The sequence below is a fragment of the Panulirus ornatus genome, chromosome 3, assembly GCF_036320965.1.
Source record: "Panulirus ornatus isolate Po-2019 chromosome 3, ASM3632096v1, whole genome shotgun sequence".
NCBI classification, from domain to species: Eukaryota; Metazoa; Arthropoda; class Malacostraca; order Decapoda; family Palinuridae; genus Panulirus; species Panulirus ornatus.
Window position 1 is genome coordinate 67,140,335 of NC_092226.1, and position 22,031 is coordinate 67,162,365.

General features: G+C 53.6%; 1 protein-coding gene across 6 annotated transcripts in view; it reads left to right on the forward strand.

Moving 5' to 3' along the window:
• The first annotated feature begins 2,552 nt into the window (after positions 1-2,552).
• Positions 2,553-22,031, forward strand: part of RhoGAP100F (Rho GTPase activating protein at 100F) — a 416,326-nt gene continuing 396,847 nt past the window's right edge. For 3 of the 6 annotated variants that reach the window (XM_071688735.1, XM_071688744.1, XM_071688754.1), the window contains exon 1: positions 2,555-4,120. The gene's annotated coding sequence lies outside the window, so the exon portion shown is untranslated. Of the gene's footprint in view, positions 4,121-22,031 lie in introns of all 6 variants that reach the window. The other 3 variants (XM_071688816.1, XM_071688770.1, XM_071688807.1) reach the window with 2 other exon arrangements.

Consider the following 22,031-nt stretch of genomic DNA (forward strand, 5'->3'; position numbering starts at 1 on the left):
CAGGATGATAGCACGAGACTAGATGATAAAGACAGGATGATAGCACGAGACTAGATTATGAGGACAGGATGATAGCACGAGACTAGATGATGAAGACAGGATGATAGCACGAGACTAGATGCTGAAGACAGGATGATAGCACGAGACTAGATGATGAAGACAGGATGATAGCACGAGACTAGATGCTGAAGACAGGATGATAGCACGAGACTAGATGATGAAGACAGGATGATAGCACGAGACTAGATGCTGAAGACAGGATGATAGCACGAGACTAGATGATGAAGACAGGATGATAGCACGAGACGTATTATGAAGATAGGATGATAGCACGACACTAGTATGATGAGGACAGGATGATAGCACGAGACTACATGATGAAGACAGGATGATAGCACGAGACTAGATGATAAAGACAGGATGATAGCACGAGACTACATGATGAAGACAGGATGATAGCACGAGACTAGATGATGAAGACAGGATGATAGCACGAGACTAGATGATGAAGACAGGATGATAGCACGAGACTACATGATGAAGACAGGATGATAGCACGAGACTACATGATGAAGACAGGATGATAGCACGAGACTAGATGATGAAGACAGGATGATAGCACGAGACTAGATGATAAAGACAGGATGATAGCACGAGACTAGATGCTGAAGACAGTATGATAGCACGAGACTACCCTGATGAAGACAGGATGATAGCACGACACCACATGATAAAGACAGGATGATACCGCCTGGGGGAAGAGAAGGGGGCGAGGGCAGTACGCTACTGCCGAAGGAGAGAGATATCAAGGCAAAGCCGTTATCTGAGGGTCTTGGCTCAAGGTGAAGCGAGAGAGAGAGAGAGAGAGAGAGAGAGAGAAAACAATTTTCAGTTCGTAAACCATCTACAGTATACTGTAGGGGGGTAAACTGTCCTGACAGTATAATGGGAAGGTCAAATTGTTACTTACAGTGTACAGGAATGGGAAGAAGACTATACTATCCAAGCAGCTTAATGGAAGGGGTAAAATGGTCCCCCCCCCCCAAGCATACAGGAATGAGTCATGGTCGCGGGGGTCGTATTATAAATGGGACGAGACGCAAGTCTCGCAAGACGCGATGGGGTATTTAGTTATGGCCCGCATCTGAAATGGGAACTTTTCCTATTGGTGTAATGATAATAATAATGATAATAACACGGCGATGTTTAACAATGTCCCGGGTTGGGTGGCGGGGAGGATGAAGGAGTCGGTCGAGTTTGCCAACTGTGGCGGATGTTTAGGAATTGGCGATGAAGAGGAACGTTTTTTTTTTTTTTGGTAACGTTGGGGAGATGTTCTGCGTTGGGGGGGGGGGGGTGGTGGGGTGGGTTGGTGTGGAGGGAGGGAGGGAGGGAGGGAGTGAGGGAGGGAAGGAGGGAGGGCTAACCTTGAGAGAACTCTGACACCCGCCGGAATCTATCTTGCAAGTCGCCGAGGGTGAGCGGTGAGGCTCCTGACGGCGACCCACCAGGGGCGGGAGGAAACGAGGAGAGGCAAGAGAGAGTCAGAGAGTCGCGGGAACTCGTCCCGGATGATTCTCAGGGTGCAAGATGATGATGCTTGGATGGGCGGGGAGTGGGGGGAACTGAGCAGGGGGGAGTTGGATCGGGGGAAGGGGAGAGGAGGGGAAGAGTCGAGCAAGGGTGGGTGGCGATAAGGGGTCATCGCCCCCCCTAAGACGTTCGACGTACAGGATTATTTTTCTGCGTCGAGCGTAAGGCTAATAGGATTGGTAGTATGATGTTAGCGTAGCAGCGTACGGCGCGGCCGGAGCGAGGGAGGGAGGGAGGGAGGTGCGTACGTCTGTCTGAGGAGGAGGAGGAACAGGAGGAGGAGGAAGACTGCAAGACCTGCGACGGGGTCGAGGCGGAAACGGACGGACGGACGCCCTTTTCCCCCTTCGGCGTCGCCGTCCAGGGCTTCTGCCGACGAGGCTGATGGAGGGGCAGAAGGCGAGAGAGAGAGAGAGAGAGAGAGAGAGAGAGAGAGAGAGAGAGAGAGAGAGAGAGAGAGAGAGAGAGAGAGAGACCCCCCCCCCCTCTGTTAGTGGCTGCCGCCTCCCCTGGTACAACAGTGTGACCGAGGTCGTCCCGCGCGGAGCCTCCTCCTGCCGCCCGTCTCCCGGCGAACGCTGCCACCCACCAGCCCTCTATCGACCCCGCGCCGGGCCCGTCCTCCGTACGGCGCACGCGCGCGCTGGCTGCGTACCGAGACGGCCCAAGTTAGCATTTATCTTCATTAATAAGTGCGAGAGATTACCGGGGGGGGGAGGGGGGGTTGCGTACATGGGCAGGGGGAGGGGAAAGTATTCTGTCTACACATCGGTAGGGAAAGGTTTTCCCCTCGTACGGTCATCCAGGAAACTGGTAATTATAGTTTCCCCCTCTCCTCTCGAGCGCTAGGCTTTCCCAACAGGTCTTGGTAGAATGAAAGAATAAAAAAAAAAAGAGAGAGGAAATTTGTAAATGTGTGGTGGGGTTGTAGGATAGGAGTAGTAGTAGTAGTAGTAGTGTGGTGGTGTGTGGTGGTGGTGGTGGAGAGGGGGCAGGAGATGTGGTGGTGGTGGGGGTGCGCGGGCAGGAGTGTTGGTGTGCGTGGTGGACGGCGTGTGGTGGCGGTGAAAGGCGGGACGCAGTGCGTGAGTGAGTGGAGGGAGCGCGCGTGTGGGGTACCTGACGCCCGCCACCACACTGACACACTCTCCCTGCCTGAGGGTGGCGTCCAGCCCAGCGTGCGGCCGCGTGTCATCCTTCTGCACCCTAGCCTGTCGCCCCGCCGCTCTGCTGCTGCGTCGCCGTCGTCGTCGCCGCCGCCGCCGCTGCCGCCGCTCGCCTTCCTCCTCCTCCTCCTACTCCTCCCCCGCGTGTCGCCGCCAGCACCACCAGCAACACCAACAGCGGCAGCGACTCGCCGCAGCTGCTGCTGCTGCCCGGCGACCACCACCGCTGTACCCTGAAGGCGGTCACAGAGTGGCGGGCAGGAGCGTGATGATGACGTGACTGCGTGACACCGCCACAGCATCGATCCGCCCCCTCCTCCCCCACTTTTCCATCCCCCACACACACCCCCCCGCAACACTCACGCAGAGCGGCGCTACACACACGCCTCTACCCCCCAGCAGCAGCAGCAGTAGTAGTAGCTAGGGGAGGCCGGCGCGTGTGGTGGTGGGGCGCGTGGCTACATACACCACCTGTGAGAGGGAGAGTGAGCGAGAGGCGAGAGAGAGAGAGACACACACACACACATACACACACACACACACACACGACCGCTGCTCTCAATGATGCTGGCCCCGGGTCGTGCAGCAGGAGGGCGGCGGGCCAGAGCAGGGGAACAGCAGGTCGCCATGCCTGCTCGCTCAGTCAGCCTGCTGATGCCTGCCTGCTCCGTGAGCCTGCTGTTGCCTGCTGGCGCGTGCTGCCTCCTGCCCCGCCGACGCCGCCTCCCGACGCACCCCACGGGGAGGAGGAACGCGTGAAGGCGAGGGGCGTGATCCCAGGTCCCCGGCGGGCAGGACTGCTGGGGGTGATGTGTTCCCATCCCCACCCACCTTCTTACCTCAATACTCGATGATACCAGGAAATAAGCCACATACGAGAAAGAAAGAAAGAAAAGCTAACTGTGTCAAGTATAAGGAAAAAAAAAAAGGTATATCAATCTTTTGAGAAAAAAAAAAAGGAAAAGGAAAGGGAAAAGGTAATCTAAATTCGGCCTCTTACCTCAACTGGTTCGGTTGGAGAGAAAGAGAGATTATACCACCACCCAACCCCTCGACACAGCCCCCTCCTCCACCCTGTGTTATGGAATTACATGTTGGCTTGTGTTGCGGCACACAACAGTGTTTCTGGTGCAGTGTGTTGTTGTTGTTTTTGTTTCCCCCCTCCTTACCCGATGCCACAGTAGAGAACGCTGAGTGAGTCACCGGAGTGCAGTGCGTGCTACAAGGGCCCCATCCTTCGTCAGGGAGCGGGTGTGGGTGCCCAGCCACGATGCTCGGAGACACCTGCACCCACCACCCAGCCCACACCAACCCCCCGCCGCCACCCCGACACTCGGGAGCCCATTTATGATTTGTGTCAGGTAAGTCCTTCTTTTTCTTTCCTCCCCCCCAAGCCCTAACACCTGCATGGTCATCAGGTCCTTCCCCCAACATCTGTATGGTCGACAGGTCCTTCCCCCAACATCTGTATGGTCGACAGGTCCTTTCTCCAACACCTGCATGGTCGTCAGGTCCTTCTCCAACACCTGCATGGTCGTCAGGTCCTTTCTCCAACACCTGTATGGTCGCCAGGTCATTTCTCCAACACCTGCATGATCACCAGGTCAATCCCCAACACATGCATGGTCACCAAGCTCTTCCCCAACACCTGCATGGTCGCCAGGTCCTTCCCCAACACGTGTATGGTCGCCAGGTTCTTCCCCAACACCTGTATGGTCGACAGGTCCTTCCCCAACACCTGCACGGCCGACAGGTCCTTCCCCAACACCTGCACGGCCGACAGGTCCATCCCCAACACCTGCACGGCCGCCAAGTCCTTCCCCAACATCAGCATGATTGCCAGGTCCTTCCTCAACACCTGCATGGTCGCCAAGTCCTTTCCAACACCTGCATGGTAGAAAGGTCCTTCCCTAACACCTGCATGGTCTCCAGGTCCTCCATGACCACCTGCATGGTCTCCAAGTCCTCCATGAACACCTGCATGGTGGCCAGGTCCTTCTCAAACATCTGTATGGCCGAGAGGTCCTTTTCTAACACCTGCAGGGTCACCAAGACGTCCCCCGAAACCTGCAGGGCTGACAGGTACTTTCCCAACATCTGTATGGCCGATAGGTTCTTACCCTACACCTGTATGATCAGCACATACCTCCCTGCCCCTGTAGGGTCAGCACATCCGTCCCCTGCAGGGTCAGCACATCCTTCCCTTGCCCCTGTAGGGTCAGCACATCTGTCCCCTGCCCTCGTAGGGTCAGCACATCCTTCCCCTGCCCTCGTAGGGTCAGCACATCCTTCCCCTGCCCCTGTAGGGTCAGCACATCCTTCCTCTGCCCCTGTAGGGTCAGCGCATCCTTCCCCTGCCCCTGTAGGGTTAGCACGTCTGTCCCCTGCCCCTGTAGGGTCAGCACATCCTTTCTCTGCCCCTGTAGGGTCAGCATATCCTTCCCCTGCCCCTGGAGGATCGGCACATCCTTTCCCCAACCCTGTAAGGTCAGCACATCCCTCCCGGCCACTGTACGATCAACACATCCCTCCCTGCAACTGAAGGGTCAAAACGTCCTTCCCCTACCCCTGTAAAGTCAATATCCTTCTTCTGCCCCTGTGGGGTCACCACATGCATCCCCTGCCCCTGTAGGATCACCACATCCCTTCCCTGCCTCTGTAGGTTCACCAAATCCCTCCTGTGCCCCAGTATGATCAGCACATCCTTCCCTGCCCCTGTATGGTTAGCAAATCCTTCCCCTGCCCCTGTAGGGTCAGCACATCCTTCCCCTGGCCCTATAAGGTCACCACATCCCTTCCCTGCCCCTATAGGGTCAACACATCCCTCCCTGCCACTGAAGGGTCTCCACATCCTTCTCCTACCCCTGTAGGGTCACCACATCCTTCTTCTCCCCTTGTAGGATTACCACATCCTTCTGTTCCTAACATCACTCCCCTGCCCCTGTAGGGTCATCACATCCCTCCACTGCCCCTGTATGGTCATCACATCTCTCCCCCGCCCCTGTAAGGTCACCATATCCTTCCTCTCCCCCTGTATGGTCAACACATCCCTCCCCTGCCACTGAAAGGTCATCAAATCCTTCCCCTGCCCCTGTAGGGTCAGCACACCCCTCCCTGCCCCTGAAGGGTCAACACATCCCTCCCTGCCACTGAGGGGTCAACACATCGCTTCCCTGCCCCTGCAGAGTCACAGCATCCTGCCCCTGTAGGGTCACCACATCCTTCCCCTGCCCCTGTAGGGTCACCACATCCTTCTCCTGCCCCTGTAGGATCCCCACATCCTTCATCTGCCCCTGTAGGATCACCACATCCTTCCCCTGCCCCTGTAGGGTCACAACTTCCTTCCTCTGCCCCCGTAGGGTCACCACATCCTTCCCCTGCCTCTGTAGGTTCACCACATCCTTCTTCTGCCCCTGTAGGATCACCACATCCTTCATCTGCCTCTGTAGGGTCACCACATCCTTCCCCTACCCCTGTAGGGTCACAAAATCCTTCCCCTGCCCCCGTAGGGTCACCACATCCTTCCCCTGCCCCTGTAGGTTCAACACATCCTTCCCCTACCCCTGTAGGGTCACCACATCCTTCTCCTGCCCCTGTAGGGTCACCACATCCTTCTCCTGCCCCTGTAGGGTCACCACATCCTTCCCCTGCCCCTGTAGGGTCACCACATCCCTCCCCTGCCCCTGTAGGATCACCACATCCTTCCCTTGCCCCTGTAGGGTCACCACATCCTTCTCCTGCCCTCGTAGGGTCACCAAATCCTTCCCTGCCCCTGTAGGATCACCACATCCTTCCCCTGCCCCTGGAGGGTCACCACATCCTTCCCCTGCCCCTGTAGGGTCCTTCCCTGCTCCTGTAGGGTCACCACGTCCTTCCCTGCCCCTGTAGGGTCACCAAATCCTTCCCCTGCCCCTGTAGGGTCACCACATCCTTCTCCTGCCCTTGTTGGGTCACCACATCCTTCCCCTGCCCCTGTAGGGTCACCACATCCTTCCCTGCCCCTGTAGGGTCACCAAATCCTTCCCCTGCCCCTGTAGGGTCACCACATCCTTCCCCTGCCCCTGTAGGATCACCACATCATTCCCCTGCCCCTGTAGGGTCACCACATCCTTCCCCTGGCCCTGTAGGGCCACCACATCCTTCAACTTCCCTTGAAGGGTCACCATATCATTAACCTGCCCCTATAGGGTCAACAAATCCTTCCCCACGCTCCTGCAGGGTCACCACATCCTCTCCTTGACCTGTAGGAACCTATCATTCTTCGCCACGTATGTATGACCACCATAACCTCGGTTACAACATTACCGGCAACTGATGACCGTTATAACTCGATGTTGACGCTACTACCACGACTGCCACGTCTGGCTCGGGAGTGAACTAGCTGTTACCGCTAGAGTTACTGGCTGCTGGTGTTGATGGCTTAGGCTTGTGGTGTTCCAAGCTGTTACCGCTAAATCAGCCGGTATTGCTAACGGCTTCTGTTGCCGATGTTACCAGCTGCTGGAGTTACCAGCTGAGGTTGTGTGTGTGTGTGTGTGTGTGTGTGTTGCTAGCTGGGGATGTGATGTGTTTAGCAGCTGCTGCTACTTCAACTGTTGGGGTTAAAAGCCGCTGCTTCTGCTGGCGTTACTAACTGCTACAGCTGAAGTTACTAGTTTCTGCTATAGTGTTACTAGGTGCTTCTGGCGTTACTAGCTACTACTGTTGGTGGCGTTACTAGCTGCTGTTGGCTTTACTAGTTATTTGCTGCGGGCGTTACTAGCGCTGTTTCTGGTAGCGTTACTAGCTGCTGGTGGTGGGTGGGTAGGTCAGGGGTCCGTCTGTGGGTAAGCAGGCTGGGGTCTGTCTGTGGGTAAGCAGGTCGGGGGTCCGTCTGTAGGTAAGCAGGTCGAGGGTCTGTCTGTGGGTAAGCAGGTCGGGGGTCTATCTGTGGGTAAGCAGGTCGGGGGTCTGTCTGTGGGTAAGCAGGCTGGGGTCTGTCTGTGGGTAAGCAGGTCGGGGGGTCTGTCTGTGGGTAAGCAGGTCGGGGGTCTGTCTGTGGGTAAGCAGGCTGGGGTCTGTCTGTGGGTAAGCAGGCTGGGGTCTGTCTGTGGGTAAGCAGGTCGGGGGTCTATCTGTGGGTAAGCAGGTCGGGGGTCTGTCTGTGGGTAAGCAGGTCGGGGGGTCTGTCTGTGGGTAAGCAGGTCGGGGGTCTGTCTGTGGGTAAGCAGGCTGGGGTCTGTCTGTGGGTAAGCAGGCTGGGGTCTGTCTGTGGGTAAGCAGGTCGGGGGTCTATCTGTGGGTAAGCAGGTCGGGGGTCTGTCTGTGGGTAAGCAGGCTGGGGTCTGTCTGTGGGTAAGCAGGTCGGGGGTCTGTCTGTGGGTAAGCAGGTCGGGGGTCTGTCTGTGGGTAAGCAGGTCGGGGGTCTGTCTGTGGGTAAGCAGGTCGGGGGTCTGTCTGTGGGTAAGCAGGTCGGGGGTCTGTCTGTGGGTAAGCAGGTCGGGGGTCTGTCTGTGGGTAAGCAGGTCGGGGGTCCGTCTGTGGGTAAGCAGGTCGGGGGTCTGTCTGTGGGTAAGCAGGTCGGGGGTCTGTCTGTGGGTAAGCAGGCTGGGGTCTGTCTGTGGGTAAGCAGGCTGGGGTCTGTCTGTGGGTAAGCAGGCTGGGGGTCTGTCTGTGGGTAAGCAGGCTGGGGGTCTGTCTGTGGGTAAGCAGGTCGGGGGTCTGTCTGTGGGTAAGCAGGTCGGGGGGTCTGTCTGTGGGTAAGCAGGTCGGGGGGTCTGTCTGTGGGTAAGCAGGTCGGGGGTCTGTCTGTGGGTAAGCAGGTCGGGGGTCTGTCTGTGGGTAAGCAGGTCGGGGGTCCGTCTGTGGGTAAGCAGGTCGGGGGTCCGTCTGTGGGTAAGCAGGTCGGGGGTCTGTCTGTGGGTAAGCAGGCTGGGGTCTGTCTGTGGGTAAGCAGGCTGGGGTCTGTCTGTGGGTAAGCAGGCTGGGGTCTGTCTGTGGGTAAGCAGGTCGGGGGTCTGTCTGTGGGTAAGCAGGTCGGGGGTCTGTCTGTGGGTAAGCAGGTCGGGGGTCTGTCTGTAGGTAAGCAGGTCGGGGGTCTGTCTGTAGGTAAGCAGGTCGGGGGTCTGTCTGTGGGTAAGCAGGTCGGGGGTCTGTCTGTGGGTAAGCAGGCTGGGGGTCTGTCTGTGGGTAAGCAGGTCGGGGGTCTGTCTGTGGGTAAGCAGGCTGGGGTCTGTCTGTGGGTAAGCAGGTCGGGGGTCTGTCTGTAGGTAAGCAGGTCGGGGGTCTGTCTGTGGGTAAGCAGGCTGGGGTCTGTCTGTGGGTAAGCAGGCTGGGGTCTGTCTGTGGGTAAGCAGGTCGGGGGTCTGTCTGTGGGTAAGCAGGCTGGGGTCTGTCTGTGGGTAAGCAGGCTGGGGTCTGTCTGTGGGTAAGCAGGTCGGGGGTCTGTCTGTGGGTAAGCAGGTCGGGGTCTGTCTGTGGGTAAGCAGGCTGGGGTCTGTCTGTGGGTAAGCAGGTCGGGGTCTGTCTGTGGGTAAGCAGGTCGGGGGTCTGTCTGTGGGTAAGCAGGTCGGGGTCTGTCTGTGGGTAAGCAGGTCGGGGTCTGTCTGTGGGTAAGCAGGTCGGGGTCTGTCTGTGGGTAAGCAGGTCGGGGTCTGTCTGTGGGTAAGCAGGTCGGGGGTCTGTCTGTGGGTAAGCAGGTCGGGGTCTGTCTGTGGGTAAGCAGGTCGGGGGTCTGTCTGTGGGTAAGCAGGTCGGGGTCTGTCTGTGGGTAAGCAGGTCGGGGGTCTGTCTGTGGGCAGACCAGCACTAACTAACTCGCTGATGTCCTGATGTCAGGTCGGGGCTTCGATGTCCCTGTGTTTACTGGCCATGAACTAACAAATGACGTCACTGATGTCAAGCATGACGTCACTGATGCCAAGAATGACGTCCTCGGCTGTGATTACAGCATTTCAGCTTCTCGTTACATAATTCATCCCGTTGTCCATCATGGGTACGTCCCCCTGTATCTACATCTATCTATCTATTCATCTATCTATCCAACCCAGCTTCCACACAGGACCAATGAACCTACAAGCCTCAAAGAGAGATAGAGAGAGAGAGAGAGAGAGAGAGAGAGAGAGAGAGAGAGAGAGAGAGAGAGAGAGAGAGTAAGGCGCCTTAAACACCTGGGGTTGGCTGTGGGAGGCTGGGGCACCCAGGATGCGCCGAACCCTGCCCCCCGCTCCCCAGTGTGAGACCCCCAGAGATGTGGACCACCATCCACTCCACCACGAAGACCTCAGATAGACCAACCCCCTTCCCCACCACGAAGACCTCAGACAGACCAACCCCCTCCCCCACACGAAGACCTCAGACAGACCCACCCCCTTCCCCCCCATACGAAGACCTCAGACAGACCAACCCCCTCCCCCACACGAAGACCTCAGACAGACCCACCCCCTTCCCCACCACGAAGACCTCAGACAGACCAACCCCCTCCCCCACACGAAGACCTCAGACAGACCAACCCCCTTCCCCCCCATACGAAGACCTCAGACAGACCAACCCCCTTCCCCACCACGAAGACCTCAGACAGACCCACCCCCTTCCCCCCCACGAAGACCTCAGACAGACCAACCCCCTTCCCCCCCACGAAGACCTCAGACAGACCAACCCCCTCCCCCACACGAAGACCTCAGACAGACCAACCCCCTTCCCCCCCACGAAGACCTCAGACAGACCCAACCCCCTCCCCCACACGAAGACCTCAGACAGACCCACGCCCTTCCCTGAGCGACTGCTCTCTACATGATTGTAGCGTCTCGTCTATCTAATAATTCACCATGTGTCCTCTATAATATTGATATATTCATATAGACATATTCTATATTCATGTCCTCCCGGCTATCATAGGACAATCTTATCGAAAGGTCGGGTTTTAACAAGGGCGGGGGCCGGAGTAAAGGCCAAATCCGCTCCCCCCCCCGCGGGTTTCGAAGCCACGACACCTCGTCAGGAGGTTCACACAGGCTCCAGAGGGCGCCGGAGGTAGGCAATGTGTCGCCCCCTGATCGTCCTGGTTTCTCGCCCAGAGGATGGAGGGACCAGGGAGTCTATCCTTCGACTGGATAGTCCCATGGCCGTCGTAAGAGGGAATAGGCCTTAGGTAATGGACATATATATATATATATATATATATATATATATATATATATATATATATATATATATATATATATATATATATTTTTTTTTTTTTTTTTTTTTTTTTCTTTAAACTACTCGCCATTTCCCGCATTAGCGAGGTAGCGTTATGAACGGACTGGGCCTTTGAGGGAATATCATCACCTGGCCCCCTTCTCTGTTCCTTCTTTTGGAAAATTAAAAAAAAAAAAAATAACGAGAGGGGAGGATTTCCAGCCCCCCGCTCCCTTCCCTTTTAGTCGCCTTTTACGACACGCAGGGAATACGTGGGAAGTATTCTTTCTCCCCTATCCCCAGGGATATATATATATATATATATATATATATATATATATATATATATATATATATATATATATATATATATATATATTATATTTCTTGTCTCTCACCTGATGATGTGATTATTACACGAAAGTGCACTTGGAACTTATCGTGTTTCATTTTCCTCGTGGACTCATAGGAAAAAAAAAAAAATATATATATATATATATATATATATATATATATATATATATATATATATATATATATATATATATATATATATATATATCCTAGCCTGTGGCAGGTACCCATTTTATCGACCAACCCATTGAGAAGGATGAACAGCTAGGTTGACTGTGGACCGACACTGCTGCCACCAGGATTCGAACCTACACCATTTTCGACCCTGTGCGGCCCGTGAATGCGTCATGGTCAGCAACGCTTAGCTAACCACTACGTATACACCACGCTCGCCCGTACACTCAACTTAACGACCGTGACGTAATTCGTAATGTCACTAATTGACGAAGGTCTGTGGTCTGGTGGCAGTTACGATGCGACTATGTTACAAAAGCGTTACAACGTTGGAGCGTTACTTAAGTTATCACTGAACGTACAGTGTTGCCAAAGTTGGTGTTTACTAAGTTATCTTAGCCTTTTCTATGTTTCTAAGTTGTTAATGTGCCATGTTACGACCTTATCATGGCTAACTTAAAACTTAGAGTAATTAATTCTGTGACATAGAAATGATGTCGCTATGTTACCATATTAATACGTAGAGAAATTACCAAGTTTATCTGTAACTGGAGTATTGCATTGTGTTACTGAGGTACAGTAGTAACACTAACTCGCCGTGTTATTGAGTTACCAAGTTACTGAGTTACTAAGTTTGTGATGTTTCTAAGTTACGGTAACGCTCAAGTGTCACGCTCGTCAAGTGACGGATATTGGGGATGGTGGGGGGATTGTGGGGAGGTTGTGGGTTGGGGTAGAAGGGGGATTGGGGATGGTGGGGGGATTGTGGGGAGGTTGTGGGATTTCTCCCCGTACGTTGTGGTGGAGTTTCTTGCCGGAGCAAAACAAAATAATGAAAGAAACCTGGACTATCACGTGCTGGGTGACCCGCCTGTCACGTGCTGGGTGACCCGCCTGTCACGTGCTGGGTGACCCGCCTGTCACGTGCTGGGTGACCCGCCTGTCACGTGCTGGGTGAACTACTTGTCACGTGCTGGGTAACCCGCCTGTCACGTGCTGGGTGACCCGTCTGTCACGTGCATGGGTGACCCGCCTGTCACGTGCATGGGTGACCCGCCTGTCACGTGCTGGGTGACCTGCCCGTCACGTGCTGGGTGACCCGCCTGTCGCGTATGGGTGACCCACCCGTCACGTGCTGGGTGACCCGCCTGTCACGTGTTGGGTGACCCGCATGTCACGTGCTGGGTGACCCGCCTGTCACGTGCATGGGCGACCCGCCTGTCACGTGCTGGGTGACCCGCCTGTCACGTGCTGGGTGAACTACTTGTCACGTGCTGGGTAACCCGCCTGTCACGTGCTGGGTGACCCGTCTGTCACGTGCATGGGTGACCCGCCTGTCACGTGCATGGGTGACCCGCCTGTCACGTGCATGGGTGACCCGCCTGTCACGTGCTGGGTGAACTACTTGTCACGTGCTGGGTGACCCGCCTGTCGCGTATGGGTGACCCACCCGTCACGTGCTGGGTGACCCGTCTGTCACGTGCTGGGTGACCCGCCCGTCACGTGCTGGGTGACCCGCATGTCACGTGCTGGGTGACCCGCATGTCACGTGCTGGGTGAACTACTTGTCACGTGCTGGGTGACCCGCCTGTCACGTGCTGGGTGACCCGCCTGTCACGTGTTGGGTGACCCGCATGTCACGTGCTGGGTGACCCGCATGTCACGTGCTGGATGACCCGCCTGTCACGTGCTGGGTGACCCGCCCGTCACGTGCTGGGTGACCCGTCTGTCACGTGCTGGGTGACCCGTCACGTGCTGGGTGACCCGCCTGTCACGTGCTGGGTGACCCGCCCGTCACGTGCATGGGTGACCCGTCACGTGCTGGGTGACCCGCCCGTCACGTGCATGGGTGACCCGTCACGTGCTGGGTGACCCAGCTGGGGAAGGTGGTGGATTCCAGCATGATTTCCTTTTCGCTTAACTTATCACAAGTTAGTTTCCAGACGGCAAATAACTGAGTTATCGTCGTAAATTATCGTAAAGGGTTTTGACTAAATCATTAACGAAGTTGCCATATGACTCGGTAAACATGGAGATAACAGCGTTACAAACTGACGAAGTTGCCATATTAAAGTTCGTTAAGTTGCCACCAGCGTTGCCAGTGTTAATGACATGTTGTGCCCAAGTTTGCGAAGGAAATGTCAGGGGTAGTTTTTCTGGGGGGGGGGGGGGACTTAAATGAAATACCTGGACCTGCTTAAGTGACATGACTCCCCACGACCTGTGACATGACAACAAAAGTCTTGTGACATGTCAGCCCAAACTCTGTGACATGACAACTCAAGCCCTGTGACCTGAGAACTCGGGATGAGTGACATGACAGCCCATAGTCTATGACATGACAACCCATACCCCCAGCGTCATAGCTACCCTTGTGACATGACAACCCTGAACATGGACATGACACCTCTGGGGGATATGCCATGACAACGGGACACTAGCACATGACATGAGAACCCTGGACTTCGAGACATGAGAATAACAACATGTCAAATGACAAGGGGTCATAACACGACAGCTAAGAGGCATGACATGATTATGACATGACAGTGGAAGGAATGACGTGACATCTCAGAAGCACTTCGACGCATGACACGACCACAAGACTTTATGACATGACATGAGAGCTTGGGGAAATAACACACTACATGCCTGGGTCATGTGACGTGACAGACATGTAAAATGACATTTCTGTGACCTATATGAAAAGGGGAACTTATGATCGTCTGTCAAAAACCTCCTGAACTTTACATGTGACAGCCCCTGCACGCTTGGCATGACAGGCATATGACATGACAGTCCTGGAACATCTGACATGACAATGAGAACCATATGAAAAGATACGTCTAAGACATCTGACATGACAATGACACGAGGACCCTGGGGTACTCGACATGACAGCCATGCCACACGCCATTTGACATGACAGCCATGTCATATGCCATTTGACATGACAGCCACCGGACCTGTGACATGACCTTTGAGAGATGCGTGACAATATCAAGTTCTACGATGGCATTAAGTTGTCTTGGCAGTTGACAGCCTGTGTCCATGGGGAGTTGACATGACAACCTTAAAACTGTCAAATGACAAGTCTTGACAGAAGAGTTAAATTTTCGTCCAGGGGTACAATGTGTCTATCCCGAATTGACAGCTTTTGTCCTTCTGTTGACCGTCAAACCACTGGTTGACGGGCAGTCTTGATCGACGAACTGACAGCCCTGGGCCGCGAGTTGACAGCCTGGGTGGACGGGTTAACAGCTTAAGTGGACGAGTTGACAGCCCTGGGCCACGAGTTGACAGCCCTGGGTGAACGGGTTGACAGCTTAAGTGGACGAGTTGACAGCCTTGGTGAACGGATTAACAGCCCTGGGTGGACGAGTTGACAGCCCTGGGTGGACGAACTGACAGCCCTGGGCCTCGAGTTGACAACCCTGGGTGGACGAGTTGACAGCCCTGGGCCAAGAGTTGACAGCCTGGGTGGACGAGTTGACAGCCTGGGTGAACGGGTTGACAGCCCTGGGTGGACGAGTTGACAGCCCTGGGTGGACGGGTTGACAGCCCTGGGTGGACGGGTTGACAGCCCTGGGTGGACGGGTTGACAGCCCTGGGTGGACAAGTTGACAGCCCTGGGTGGACGGGTTGACAGCCCTGGGTGGACAAGTTGACAGCCTGGGTGGACGAGTTGACAGCCCTGGGTGGACGGGTTGACAGCCCTGGGTGGACGGGTGGCTCAGTGTTGACCGCAGGAGTTGACGGGGCTGGCGGCCAAGTCACCCACCGATCGATAAAACTTCACTGTCAACCACAGGTCGCTAAGCGTCACTGCTGGGGAGACCAGGCCTCCGTCTCCCATGCAGTGCCGTGCTGACCCGAACAGTGCCGTGCAGGGCCGTACTGTGCCGTGCGGTGCCATGCAGGCCCGTACAGGGCCGTACTGTGCCGTGCGGTGCCATGCAGGGCCGTACTGTGCCGTGCGGTGCCATGCAGGCCCGTACTGTGCCGTGCGGTGCCATGCAGGCCCGTACAGGGCCGTACTGTGCCGTGCGGTGCCATGCCGGCCCGTACAGGGCCTTACTGTGCCGTGCGGTGCCATACAGGGCCGTAAAGTGCCGTGCAGGGCCGTACTGTGCCGTGCGGTGCCATGCAGGCCCGTACAGTGCCGTGCAGGGCCGTACATTGCCGTGAGGTGCCATGCAGGCCCGTACTGTGCCGTGCAGGGCCGTACTGTGCCGTGCGGTGTAGTGCAGTGCCTCACAGTGCCATACAATTCTTTGCAGTGTCTTACAGTGCCATTCGGTGTCTTGTTGTGTCTTACAGTGCAATCTTGTCGTATGGTTCACCAGAACAGGTCACTGTGTTCACGTACACACCACGTGGTGTGTACCTCACGTGACACCACGTGGTGTGTACCTCACGTGACACCACGTGGTGTGTACCTCACGTAACACCACGTGGTGTGTACCTCACGTAACACCACGTGGTGCACCTCACGTGCCCGCCACTCGGTGTACCACGCGTTCTGGACGCTGCCAGAAGGTGTGTGTATGTGTGTGTGTGTGTCTGTGTGGCCCAGGTTATGCAGGTCGGGGGGGAGGGAGGGAGAGGGGAGGGAAGCCTCCAAGTGGAGGGTGTTGTATGCGACCCCTCCACTCCAGAACCCCTCCCATCTCCTCCCCTAGTCTCTCCCCACACTCCAACCTCTCCCCTCACGCCTCTGGGGAGGAGGAGGAGGAGGGAGTCTCTCTCCCTCCCTAAGTCTCCCTTGTACGCACCCCACTTGAGGGGTGAGGGTAAGCTGGGTGGGTGGAGGTGGAGGTGAGCGTATGAGAGAAGAGCTGTTGATGTTGTTTTTGTTATTGTTTTTCTTTCTTGAAGCCTTCAATGTCCTGTACGTGGTGGCGGGATGTGGTGGCTGTACGTGGTGGCGGGATGTGGGTGCTGTACGTGGCGGCTGGACATAGTTACTATACGTGGGGTTAGACATATTTGCTGTACTTGGTGGCTGGACATGGCTACTGTACGTGGGGTTAGACATATTAGCTGTACCTGGTGGCTGGATAGGGTTACTGTACGTGGGGCTAGACATATTTGCTGTACGTGGTAGCTGGACATGGCAACTGTACGTGGGGCTAGACATATCTGCTGTACTTGGTGGCTGGACATGGCAACTGTACGAGGGGCAAGACATCTTTGCTGTACATGGCTGCTGTACGTGGTTACTGCTGTACGTGGTGGTGTAACTGTGGCGCGATGTGGGAGGGGCAGGTAACAACCACTCAAGAGATACAGGTGGGTGGAGGTGGGTGTGGTGCTAACCACTGAGGTACGACTGTGCAACACGCGCCCATCCCACTGGGCGACACAGACCAGCGATGCACGTGTCAACAAAGCAAAGCCAAGACGCACGTGGACAGCCTCGGAGCTCGTGTCACGTGACCCTTCATAGCACACGCCTGGCACGAGCCCCAGTCACGGACGGGTCCACACACACACACACACACACACAAGGTCAGCATGAACCATGAAGTAGAACACACACATTAACTGATGGTACAGTCGAGCTAATTGGTAATTGCAATGATAAAGAGACAGACAAAGGGGTAACTAGGGGTTCTCATGGTGATAGGGAGGTCATGGAGAGGCAAGTTTAAAAAGTGTATATATACCCTGAAAGAAAACTATTTCCTTTGCCAGCATCTATGTGAGAGTCAGCTATGATGAGGGAGGGACTGATACGCGCTATCATTACTTGATCTTATCTCCACACACATATCAACCATGGGTATGGAGAACATCATACAGGATACAGCAACTGGAATAAGTCATCATGTAATTGCACAGTTTGAGGTTTGAGGAGGCCGTGGAAAATAAGAGCAGAGATGAAACGAGACAGAGAGAGGAAGTGGTGTAATCATACGAACGCCACACAACTCAACACTTGTGTGGTGAACACAAGTTGGAGAATGGAGTTCAGTGGCCAGGAGCCAGGGGCACTGTGAGGGAAAGGTTCTGTCAATTATATGATGAAGGAGGAGTAAGGACGTGGGTTACTCAAGCCTCACAAAAAAAAGGGATGGTTAAAAAAAACAGGGTGGTATACAAGATGTCAAAGAGCGAAGGCGAAAAGACATTCTTTGACGAAGATGTAGACAGCAGCCCCCAGCTAGCGAGCGTTTGTAAGACAGAACAATGAACGAGTATAGCAACACAGATAAAGAAGTTACAGAGAAACCATGAAAAAGAATATTGTAGACAAGGCAGGAGACAAGGTCAAGCTAGCTTTTCCATAAATTCATGAGAAGTGAACTGTTAGACAGAGAGCAGCTAATTAGGTTAAGGTTATGAGAGGGAAGTGATGTACAAGATGGATAACGTAAGGATTGACGAGGAAGTGAATGACACTTGCATGCTTTCACAGTGGAAGATACAGCAGCCCTCAACACCAGTGAGGTGGTATGGGCATTGGAAAACACCGAAATATCAAGATAAGACAAACTGAATATTACAGGCTCCTGACCCACACAAAACACAGGGTCCTGATCACATTTCTCCATTATGTTACAAGAGGCTGGTCTCCAGGCTCAATCTACGGGGAGGAGATGCACGGATTATCTTAATGATGAAAGGAACCAACGAACAACGAATGTCAAGTGGAGTTTCCTCCACATGGTGTTGAGGTCACTAGTGGTGTTTCGCAAGATCCTATTCTGAGACCAGTGGTTGGACTCCGACCTGAACATTTTTGCTGATGATGCCGAGCGAGAGTGATTACCCCAACGCAACCTAGACACAGACTCCAAAATTCGGTCTGACACACATATGATGAGTGTCAAGCCGTGCAAATGTAATGACGATGAGACACAGTGTAAAAGAAGGGCTCGTTATGAATGTTATACAGCAGGATGAATGCTGCAGGAGCTGTGTCATGGAGACACCAGAGTCCCCCATCTCATGAGAACAACAAAGGAGACGGACTGTTCTACTTGGACATATATTAGAACAGTAATCAAGTGGATCGATATAGAACTTTTCAGTAAGTTCTTCACATCCTACACTTGCCCGGGACTAGAAAATGCCTCTCGGGTTTGGTCAGCGCACCTGATGGAACACAGAGAAGTAAGAGAGGAGGTCCAGAGGAATTTAAGAAATATAGTAACAGAATTGAGAGAGCTGGGTTACTGGGAAAGACTTTGAGGCTCAAGATTTGTCCATCATGGAAGAGAGAAGAGATTTTAAACGTAATTGACAATGTAGACAGTGGACAGATCTTTGACAGGTGGCAAGACAGAACATCCAAAGCCCATGTCATAAAGTCAATCAAGAATCTTTAAAAAAAATATGTAAAGAGCAGATGATGAACAGAATGGACCGAGTTATGCAAGTGTGAATGTGGACGACCTACAGAACTTTTAAAGGTTTTATGATCATAGAGGAAGTTTCAAGGGATGGGGCCCCATGAAGTGTGGAACTTCCTCCCCGTACAGTACATGTATGTAATCACACAACGCACACTTATATAACTATGTACTTGTACACCCGTCACAAAATGTGCAGCTGCAAGCCTCACAATGTACAGCTGCACCCGTCAGAGTACCGCTGTAACATCAATGTGCTGCTGCATGTTTCACAGTATAATGCTGCACGCGTCACAGTGAACTGCTGCACAGTCACATTGTGCTGCTGTACCCGTCACAGTGTGCTGCTGTACCTGTCAGTGTACGGCTGCATCTGACACCTGTACTGCTGCACCCGTCACAGTGTGCTGCTGCACCTGTCAGTGTGCTGCTGTACCGTCACAGTGTGCTGCTGTACCGTCACAGTGTGCTACACCGTCACAGTGTGCTGCTGCACCCGTCATCGAGTACTGCTGTTCCCAACACATAATACTCACACACGCGTCACACTGTACTGCTGCATACTTCACAGTGTACCGCTGCACGCGTCACAGTGAACTGCAAGCGTCACAGTGTATGTACCCGTCACAGTGTACTGCTGTACGTCAGAGTATACTGCTGTATTCGTCACAACGTACTGCCGCTCCTTTCACATCATACCTTCTCCTTATTTAACATTAGGACAGTTTCAGTCTCAACAGACAATTAGCGTAAAAGTTTATGAAATCAACCTTTTCATTCTTATTTCCGTAAGTAAATGTTTGGCTTCAACGAAATAACATTTTCGGAAAAGACAAAATATAACATTTTCGCAAAAGAACAAAGTAATATGTTCAAAAGTGTCGGATGAGAATTGTAGAAATAATCCTCTTTTGAACACACATTTGTTTACATTCGGCCGCAGCTACAGGACGACAGCAGACGACCATAGTGAAATATTCCTACAAAAACACACAAAAAAAGTAATTCTTGGCTCCCGGGGTTATTGGAGTTTGGATTTCACTGGTTCGATTAATTTTTGATCGTTTCCTCTTCTTTTTTTTAACTAAATCAATTTAATATCTACTCGATTTTCAAAGCCCATGTTCTTTTTCGGAGTCGTATTGCACTACACTGTAGACTAGCGTTCCAAAGCGTATTAGTTCACATACATAATTAATCATGGCCGTGGACCCAAAGTATATATTTTCTACTCAGGTGAGACAGCAAAGTGGCTTACCGTAAACCTCTTTGGAGCGAAGATCTCTGCTGCCTCTCCCGGTGTACATAGTAACTCGAACACACACTCTGCTGTCTCGGTACACTCTTCTCCCATATCCTTGGTCCACACAAACTGCCTCACCCCACTCCCAACTGCTACTGACGAGTCACCAATCACGGACCACGGCCAGTGTACCTTCCCTGTAACTGTCTTAGTAACCCTGGCTGTTCGAACGGTCCAAACCTACTCTGAAGCAACGGAAATCTAATGGTTCGAAGCCTCTATAATGTATCAGAACATACTGGGATCTAAAGGTTCGAAACTACTGGGTTCTATGGATCCGAAGCGACTCGGATCTCAGGCTCTGTTGCTAACTCGAATATCCTAGTTCGAACGAACCAATGCAAGTAAGTACCAAACGAGTTCGTTCGGTGATACAGTACGGTAGGCCACACCTCAAATATGGTCCCCGCCTGGACGCTCCAGCATAGCCCTACACCACCACGCCACGCCCCGTGCCCACGCCACGCCGCGCGCCTACAAGCGTCCCCCACCACGCTGCGCCACGCCCTCGTCCCGCGTACGCCAGAGCCACGCGCCTCCCATGAATCACTCCACCACACGTCTCGAAGTCCCTCCTTGACTCAGCTGGTAAAGAGCAGACGTGAGCGTGGACGGCGGGCGGAGGTTAGCGGTCTCCCGGGTGGAAGACCGAGGCGCTGGTGGCCATCCGCTGACGAAGTAGTCCCTCCTTGTAGCTGCCCCCCCCCCTCGCCTCCACCCACCCGCCCACCTCCCGTCTTTCTCTCGGGGGGTGGGTGGGTGGAGAGAAACTTTGGGACAGTAGAACACACTCGATGTGACGGTGGACGAACTCGACAAAAGTTGGCCTGCGAGAGAGAGAGAGAGAGAGAGAGAGAGAGAGAGAGAGAGAGAGAGAGAGAGAGAGAGAGAGAGAGAGGAACTTCCCGGTCGCGGGGAAGTCGATCCCCTCGACATGTCCCCCCCCCCCCCCCCCGGGCGTAGAGAGAGAGAGAGAGAGAGAGAGAGAGAGAGAGAGAGAGAGAGAAATGGACAGACTTGAGGAGTTTGATGGTTGGGGTACGAGTGGAGGAGGAGTGGGTTGGATGGGCGGCGGTGGTGGCGGTGGTGGTGGTGTTGGGCGGGGACGCGGTCGTCTAGCGGTTACGTAACGCCCCCACTGGTGGAAGACCAGGTCGGCTGCACCAGTGGGGGGAGGGAGGGGGGGTGGTGGTTTCCCCGACCTTCCTCAGTGGCAGACCTCTCACCTGTGACTCACCTCCACTTACTAAACCACTTTTCCCCTCCCATTTCACCCCCTGATCTATGAACTTAAACCGACTTTTCTTTCGTTGATGGTGTAACTTAACATACGAATGTGCAAAGACATATCAGAAAAAGTTCTTTTAACGGCGAAATACAATTCCAATCCCCTTCGCTTACCACTGGCACCTGTGAGCCTCACATGTTGCCTTCCCTCGCGTAGCATTGGTAGGGAAGGACCAGGGACATAAGACGCTATACTGATGCTAGACGATGTACTGATGCAATGGACACAGTACTGATGCCTTACACACTATATTGATGCTGTGGACACTGTATTGATGTTTTAAACACTGTATCGATGATGTAGACATTGAATTTTCTTTTATTGATGATGTAGGCACCGTACTGATGCTGTAGACACTGTCTTTATGCCTTGGGTATTGTATTGATGCTGTAGATACTATATTGATGATGTGGAAGTTGTAACCACTGTGTTAATGCCATAGACACTGTATTGATACTATAGACGTTTTATTGATGATCTTGACATTGCAATGATGCCGTAGACAGTGTATCGGTGCCTTGTTTGATGCAAACACTATATTGATGCTGTAAGCTTTATGTTGATGATGCACACTGCAGTGATGCTGTGGACATTGTATTGATGCAGTGGACAGTGTATTGACACTACATTGATGC